The following is a 9,033-nucleotide window of genomic DNA, read 5'->3' on the forward strand; positions in this document are numbered from 1 at the left end:
TTGGAACTATGTAAATAAAGCAATGAAAATGTCCATACCCTTTGATCCAAATATTCAATTAGTAGGAAATACCCCAAGGAAGTCATTGATAAGAAGAATGCTCTTATATACACCAAAATTCTTAAAGCAACAGGTTGAATAATAACAATGAAGTGGTAACAAATAGATGTCCATCAACTGGGGAATGACTAAACAAATTGTGATATGTGAATGTAATGAAATATTATTGTGTTGTAAGAAATAACGGGCATGATGAATACAAACATGGAAAGACTTAGATGAACTGATTCAAAATGAAGTAAATAGAGCCAAGAAAACAATATACATAATGACTACAACAATGTAAATTGGAAGAACAAGCATAAGACCAAAGACGAGTCCTTCAAAATTGCATAAAACAAGTAGGCCCATAAAGAAAAGATATGAGAAAATATTCCCATCTCACACCTTTGAAGAGGTAGGAGGTACATGGGTATGGAATACTTTATATATTTTCAGATTTTTTTTTACATATCGTTTGTTTTTTGCTAATTTTTCTCTGTTCCTCTACCTTTTAAAGATATTATTGGTTATATGGGATAACTCTGTGAGGGGGCTAGAAAGCCAAAATATTCTGCCAAAATAATTGGCAGAAATTTTGCTAATGTAAAGACAAAAGATAGCAATAAAAATTATTTAAAATTGTTTTGTGTAAGAACTAATATACCATGTATATGGAAGATTCTTAGGGAATATAAAAAAAGAATTATGTTATGTTCAATATACTCATTGAAAGAAGGAAAGAAAGAAAGAGAAAGGAAGGAAGTTGAAAGAAAGAAAGAAAGGAAGGAAGAAAGAAAGAAAGGAAGGAAGGAAGGAAGAAAGAAAGGAAGGAAGGAAGGAAGGAAGGAAGGAAGGAAGGAAGGAAGGAAGAAAACTGCTGCTCATCTGACCAGTTCCAGTTGGGTCCCCAGGTCCTTATATACACATATGTGTGTGAATAATGTAATATATAATGTATGTATATATAAACACATAATACATATAAAGTATAATACATATGCACATATGTACATATTCATTGTAATTGATAGGATACTAGTGCTTTGAAAACTGATAATACATGCTACATATGTTGATATGATAGAGTAAAATATTTCATCCTAGAAATATATTATTTTAGTGAGATGTGAAACTATCACACAGTGATAATAGGGATAGGAGATGGATAACTTGAATGTTTCAATGGTATCCCCATAATGACAAAATACCTGGAGGCAGGACCCCAGCATGTCAAGTCTGTCTCCTTCTGAAGAATTTATGAAAGGGAAAGGATAAGAATCTCATAGGATGTGCAGGCATGAATGGGTTGTGAATTGTATCACTGGAGGCAATAATGCTGTTGATGAAACTGAAGAACTGGCAAACTATTGAAGTATCTGATTAGCAAGAACACTCCATTTTCTGATCAGATCAGAAAAATAAAAAATAAAAAACAAAAAACCAACAACTGGAGTTTGTTGCACCATTCAAAATGTAAATTGGCTAAAAACTTTTTAAAAATTAGCATCTTATAAATTGAAAATACTATGTTATGATCTTTTTTGTATTTGCTATTGATGAATAATAAACCTTTCTTTAATGCCTTTTGTCTTTTAGTAAATGAGAATGTGTCTTCATTTCTGTTTCGTATAGCCTTTATTCTCATTGTGAATAGAACAAGAATAGGTGTAATCACAGATGAAGAAGGATACCCTGTGAGTACCTTTTTTTCAATTTGTATTATAATTCACTCCTAAGGTACTCCAAATGATATTCTTTCCCTCGTATTATACTTCAGTGCTTCTTCCAGGGCTAGGAAATCTTTGACATAGCTGTGGTAGAGAATGAGAAAGAGCCTACAAAATGTCACCAAGGATGCAGCTGTTGCTTATCCTCTAACCCACTTATCCCTGTCCACTTCTTTTGCATACTATTTATCTCATATCACAAGAAAATTTATAGTACAGATCAACCCCTGATGTTGTTCTCTAGGGACCTGCAAAACATAAGGGAAAAAACATAAACTTATAGTGTGTCCCAAATCCTACTGCAGTTTTAAGTTACTACACTAAATAATTTTTGGATACTCAGTAGAGGAAAAAAACACACAGATTTCACTTCTCTGCCATAAACAGGTTTTACCTGGCTTTCTTACCTGTCAATATACTCATCTCCACAATACCAGTAGGATCATTTTAATGAATACCAGCTGAGAGGACTGATTTATATCTGCGTTTTTATCAGCTACCCACAGTCTGTTTAAGAAAGGAAAAGTAGCTACTGCCTTCATTAGAACTACTGGCAGTAACCGATACCTTTACTGCTCTCAAAGCACAACTTTGCCCTCTTTTGCAGATTATGGTAACAATTTCAAAAGATCCAAGATTTTATTGGGGCAGGAATTCCTTCTATTGCCATAGTTTACTCCCCCCCCCCCCCCCTTCTAAAGTTAATGGGGCAAAATGCTTGTCACCTGGTGATGAACCTTCTGGTGATGATATTAATAATATGCTCTATATTTAGCTGGCCTCGTCCATGGTGTCAGCACCATGGCCAGTGGTAGCACAGAAGCTTGAAGCAATGAATTGAGTCAGCACCACAGCATTGGAGAGTGCAGATCCTGCAGGCTCAACTAGCTTGTTTTGTTCTGTCATCTTGAGCATATTGGACATGGTGTGCATTGAGAGATTTAAGGATAAGAAAGAGCAAAATTTACTGCTAATGCTACCAAAGTGATTTTCCTAAAGTTCAGATCCATATCTCAAATACTTAATAAATTCTAGTGACTTCTTATTGCATTTTAGAGCAAAATCTTCTGTTAACTTTTAAAGCCCTTCACAACATGGTCCCAATGTACCTACCAGAGTTGTTATACATTATATCCCCTCTTGCAATGTATAATCTAACCAAATGCCTTGCTGTTCCTCACAAATGATATTCTTATTTACCATCTCCACACCTTTGCTTATGCTTGGAATGCACTCCCACTTCACTACTGCTCAAATAACACCTTCTTTATGAAAACTTTCCCGATGCCCCTCCCAAATTGCTTGTGTCCTCCTCCAAAATTTATCTTAGATCCATTTTGTTTATCTTTTATCATGTAAATATGTATATATTTACATAAGTATCTGTTGTCTGCTGAAATTGAATGTTGGTTCCTTAAGAGTAGGGATGGTTTCATTTTTGTCATTATATCCCCAGAAACTAGCTTTGTGTCCAGGACATTATAGGAGCTTAATAAATGCTTGTTAATTGAAAGCCCTACTCTTCATCCTTAATGTCGCCTCCAATTGCTTGATCTCCCATTTCTCTCCCAGGCTATCTCCCCTACAGTAGCCACTTTTTCCTTTTCTCCCTATCTTAACTCCCATGTGAACAAATTCAACTCTGCGCTGTCCTCCTCTCTTGAATCCCTCACTCCCTTACCATATCACCAATTATGTGTAGCCAAACTTTAGCCTTTGATCACTCCTAACTTTCACTGCCTTCTCTGCTTCAATGTGCTGCTTAACAAAGATGGAGAAAATCACAAAATGTTCTGACAGGATCCATTTGTGTTACACAACCTCAAATGGACCCTCACAGTTTTTAGGTAATCCTGCTGTACCTCCTTTATCAACTCACTATCCCACTTGCCATAGCACTCTTCCAAACATTTTCATCTGTACTCAAAACTTCCATGGCTCCCCCTCCTCTCCCTTTCTCAACCAAAAACCTTCCCTCATATTTTACAGAAAATATTGAGGTCATTCACCATGAACTCCTTCTCCCCTCTTTCTCATTTCCTATCACTCAGGTACTTTCTGCCTTTTCTCCTCATTCACCCCTGTTTCACATGATAAAGTACCCTTGCTCCTTACCAAGGCTAACCCCTTTATTTGTTCAAGTGATCCCATTTGTAATGGTAATGTAATGTGAATTTGAAGATCCCTTTGTGTTGGCAAAGGTGGCAGATACTTAGCAATTAGTAATTGATCAAGCCTCTGTTGGGGAAACAGAAGGTATGAATTCCTGTCTCCTGTTACTGATGTAACAGGAAGGGGTTGGCTGAAACAGGAAGCTAATGCTGAGTATATATAAGGAAAGCCCGAGAAAGGGAGAGTTAGACCTTCTTGAAGCAGGCTTTGAAGGAGGCAGAAGCTGCTGCTGCCAATGAGGCTGAAGAGGAGCCAGGGAGGCTGAAGAGGAAAACTCCCCCACCCCCACCCCCACCCCTGCCCAGGCTGGAGAGAATGATTTTGATTTTGAAAACCTGGATGGAGTGATTTTGATTCTGGGAGCCAGCTGAAATTTCTGATGAGTCTGAGGGCCAGCCGGAGCTACTGAGGATTTCCAAGGGCCAGCCAGAGCTGCCAAAGACTGAGGAAGCATGACTGTGAGGCTGGTACTTTACGTGAATCTGTTGGTGGCTTTGTTGAGCCTTGAAACTTCCCAGGAACAGGGACAGTGAAGGATTTGAGATGGACGGGATGCTGTGAGCTCCAATGTGGAGCAGGAACTGCACAGAGAGCTGGACGAGGACCTGGGAGCTGTCTGTCTTTGAACCCAGGTGACAGTTTGGTGAATCCAGGTAGGATCTGGGACCATGAAAGGGGATCCAGGGAATCTGAGGGACCACCTTGAGTCAAGCTGAAAGAAGACTTTACTTGGATACTGTGTAGTGACCAAGAAATTGCAATTTATTAGTGACCTAGGGGTGGAGAGTCTGTGTATTTTCTGATGATTGAATAGTGAATGATAAAGGATAATTGAATGGGTGAGTTGATTGAATGATTGATTGACTAAATGATTGTACTTAGTGGCTGATGGCTGAATAAGTAATTAATTTGTATCTAGTATGCCCCATGAATGGAAATTTTTGACTATTGTACTTAGTGATTAAATTAAGGATTTTGTGAATGCTTGAGTTACTAAATGTTCTTTGTTCAAAACTTTGTGACCACTGTAGTAGAAACTATATGGCCATTTTCTGTGATAAGTTGTTGTGAATGCTATATTTTTATTTTCTGTGATAAGTTGTAATATTGTGAATGATGTACTTTGATTTACTGTGAATGTTTTGCTCTGATTTGTTATGGAATAAGTAGAGTGTTCACTATACTGTGTAATCAGAACCTTAAAAGCTGTTCACAGTAGCATTCTTCTGGAAAGCTCCTTGTGAGTGGCTTTACACCATTCCATCTCAGCTCCTCCAAAAGCCTGCCATCTCTGTCATCCCCACCTTTTCCACTCATTTTAAATTTCTCCCTTTTTACTGGCATATTTCCTATTGCCTACAAACATGTGCATGTTTTTCCTATCTTGAAAAAAATCCTTGCTTGATCTTTCCATCCTCCACTTCTGCCCTTTGTAGTAGCTAAACTACTTGTGAAGGCTGTCTGAAATAAGTACCTGCACTTTCTCTCCTCTCACTCTTTTCTTAACCTCTTATAACCCAGCTTCTGACCCTATAATTCCACTGAAATTGCTCTCCAAAGTTACTAATAATTTCTTAATTACTAAATTCATTGACCTTTTTTCAGTCCTCATATTCTTCTTGACTTTCAAGATGTCACCCTCCTGATGTCATTGGTGAGTGAAGGATGAACAACAATCTGTGAATTGTAGTAGCTGTCATTTGCAACTCAACGGGCGAGTTCCAGTTGAGCAATACTGCTATCTCCTCCTCCTTCCCCTCCTCCTTATCCTTTTTCTCTCCTCTTTCTTTTCCTCTCTCTCTGTCCACATGAGGAGTCATACCCTTACATGTGGGTGCTCTGCCCAAAGGAACATAAATTTTGTTTGTTTTGAAGAGGAAAAGGCAAGGCAATTGGAGTTAAGTAACTTGCCCAAGGTCACACAGCTAGTAAATATGTGAAGTGTCTGAGGTTGGATTTGAACTCAGGTCCTTCTGACTCCAGGGCCAGTGCTCTATTCACTGCACCACCTAGCTGCCCCAGGAATATAAATTTTGATCACTTATACTTCACAGGGGTATCATGGGCTTTGGGGGCTAGATTTTCTTCCTTCCCTATTTATTTATTCTATAATTTTTTTTTAAAACTGGGATAATCAACTCTTTTATCTCATGTAGTTTTCATTTATGACCTCTTGAAATATAGCTCCGAAAAACCAGGTTTTGAGAAAGCCCTTTGTGATTGAAATGGAGCTACTATACTGCCTTTAAACCCAAATCTGTCTGATTTGTATTGACTGGTCAATAAAAAGGTCCCAGCCCAAGTCTCACTTATTTATTGTTTGGGTTTTGAAGCTCAGAGTGAGTATAAATAGCAGATGTTTTTGTTCTGGCCAGAAACTCTGGGGCTCTTCCCCTCCCAGACTGATACTTTTGTGAAAGAAAACTAGGGCAACTTTTGTCTCAATTCTTACTTAGCCTTGAATTACTGAAAGAACATTGCCTCAGACAAATTGAGACAGGGGAAAGACCTTAGCTTAAAAAGGCCACGGCCTCGCCTTCTCCAACCTGAAACCAGAGTGGTGACCTTATTCCCCCCCAGCAGGTCCTGGCCCCACACTGCCGTGACCACCTCCTCGATACTATTCAGGATCCTGTTCTTTACTGAAAATGGAGACCTTTGTTCGATGCTGCCCATTCTTGTCAAGAGTACCCCAAACCTTTCTCCAGAAGGCTGGCAAATCTCTGCTCTTCTACGCCCAGAATTGCCCCAAAATGATGGAAATTGGATCCAAACCTGTTTCTCGGGCTGTGACCACTTCACCAACTTACTTCCAGCAAGTAAAAGAAACACCTCTAGCCAATGAGAAGGACAAAACTTCCAAAACTGTGGTCCAGCATGCTGATAATTCTCAGAAGACCACTGGTGGATCCCAACTTGCCGCTGGCCATCCAGCCTCTGCCACAAGCCAGGGAAGTGCCAGTAAATGCCTCTTCCTAGCGGCTCAGATGAACCAAGGAACCAGTAACATCTTCCGGAAGGCCAGTTTAGAGCTTCAAGAGGATGTGGAGGAAATGCAGGCTGTGAGGAAAGAGGTTGCTCAAACTCCAATTAATCCTGCCATGATTAATCTCAAGACTGGTAGAGAAGACCCAAATGGTTTGCTAAAGAATTTTCAGGATCTCATGCAAAAGCAAAGACAGGAAAGGGCATCCCATCTCCTTCAGGACAACTTGCCAAAATCTGTTTCCACTTTTCAGTATGATTGTTTTTTTGAGAAAAAAATTGATGAGAAAAAAAGTTATCATATTTACCGAGTGTTTAAAACTGTGAACCGGAAGGCACACATATTCCCAATGGCAGATGACTACACAGATTCTCTCATTACTAAAAAGCAGGTGTCTGTCTGGTGTAGCAATGACTACCTGGAATGAGTCGCCATCCTCAGGTATGCAGAGCAGTCATGGAAACATTGAAACAACATGGTGCTGGGGCAGGTGGTACTAGAAATATTTCTGGAACTGGTAAGTTTCATGTTGATCTGAAACGAGAATTGTCTGACCTCCACGGGAAAGATGCAGGATTACTGTTTTCATCATGCTTTGTTGCTAATGACTCCACCCTCTTCACTTTGGCCAAGATGATGCCAGGCTGTGAAATTTATTCTGATTCTGGGAACCATGCCTCCATGATCCAAGGAATTCGTAATAGCAGAGTGCCAAAGTATATATTTCGCCATAATGATGTAAACCACCTCAGAGAACTGCTAAAGAAATCAGACTCGTCAGTTCCTAAGATTGTTGCATTTGAAACTGTTCATTCAATGGACGGAACGGTATGCCCATTGGAAGAACTGTGTGACGTGGCCCATGAATATGGGGCAATTACCTTCGTGGATGAAGTCCATGCCATGGGATTATATGGTGCTCGAGGAGGTGGGATAGGGGATTGTAATGGAATCATGCATAAAATGGACATTATTTCTGGAACCCTTGGTAAAGCCTTTGGTTGTGTTGGGGGCTACATCACCAGCACAAGTTCTTTAATAGACACTGTGTGATCCTATGCCGCTGGCTTCATTTTCCCAACTTCCCTGCCCCCAGTGCTTCTGGCTGGCACCCTCAAATCGGTCCACATCTTAAAGAGCACAGAAGGTCAAGCCCTTCGCCAGCAGCACCAGCACAATGTCAAACTTATGAGGCAGATGCTAATGGATGCCGGGCTCCCCATGGTTCACTGCCCCAGTCACATCATTCCAATCCAGGTGGCAAATGGTGCTAAAAATACAGAGATCTGTGATGAACTGATGAGCAAACATAATATTTACGTCCAAGCCATCAACTACCCCACAGTCCCCCAGGGAGAAGAACTGCTCTGCCTTGCGCCAACCCCCCACCACACCCCACAGATGATGAACTGTTTGCTGGAGAATCTGCTAGATACTTGGAAATTTGTGGGGCTGGACTTGAAGCCTCACTCCTCGGCAGAGTGTAACTTCTATAGGAGATCTCTGCATTTTGAAGTCATGAGTGAGAGAGAAAGCCTACTTCCAGGTCATGAGCAAACTGGTTTCCGTCAGTGCCTGAATCCAACCTCCGTATCTCAGCCTGATGTTCCCCAGTCTCCTATCCATGTCCTCTCTGTAGTCTTTATATATGAATTAACTTATCTTAAATTTTAATCCATAGTAGAAACATAGTTCTGAAAATAAATTCCTATTAAAGCATTATGGTCTGATTCTATAAAATGATGGTGTTTTGTGTGATAGCATAGACTAATCAATTAGTCCTTTTTCTCTTCAACTCTTGTCTTTCCTATCTATCTGTATCATGCTAATTAATAATAAAAATCAACCTTTTTCTGGTCCTGTTTACAAAAGCCAGTCACCAAAAAAAAAAAAAAAAAGGCCATGGCCTCCCACTACATTGGGGGCCTTCATCTTGATCTATGTCTTGCCAATAGACTTTGATGACTCTGGAGGAGAGAGAGAGGCTGATGACTTTGCACAACACTTCCTCACTTAAATCCAGTTCACTTGCAAGTCCAGGCATCACCCTCCTGATATCATTGGTCCTCTTTGAGAATGAAGGACAAACAACAACAAAAACAATCT

The 9,033-nt window shown here is 39.9% G+C and overlaps 1 pseudogene; it reads left to right on the forward strand.

The window, feature by feature from the left end:
* The first annotated feature begins 6,559 nt into the window (after positions 1-6,559).
* LOC138173451 (5-aminolevulinate synthase, non-specific, mitochondrial pseudogene) lies at positions 6,560-8,515 on the forward strand (annotated as a pseudogene).
* Positions 8,516-9,033: the final 518 nt, after the last annotated feature.

The sequence above is a fragment of the Petaurus breviceps genome, unplaced genomic scaffold, assembly GCF_028583685.1.
Source record: "Petaurus breviceps papuanus isolate PSGF00001 unplaced genomic scaffold, PetGlider_PUasm1.0 582, whole genome shotgun sequence".
NCBI classification, from domain to species: Eukaryota; Metazoa; Chordata; class Mammalia; order Diprotodontia; family Petauridae; genus Petaurus; species Petaurus breviceps.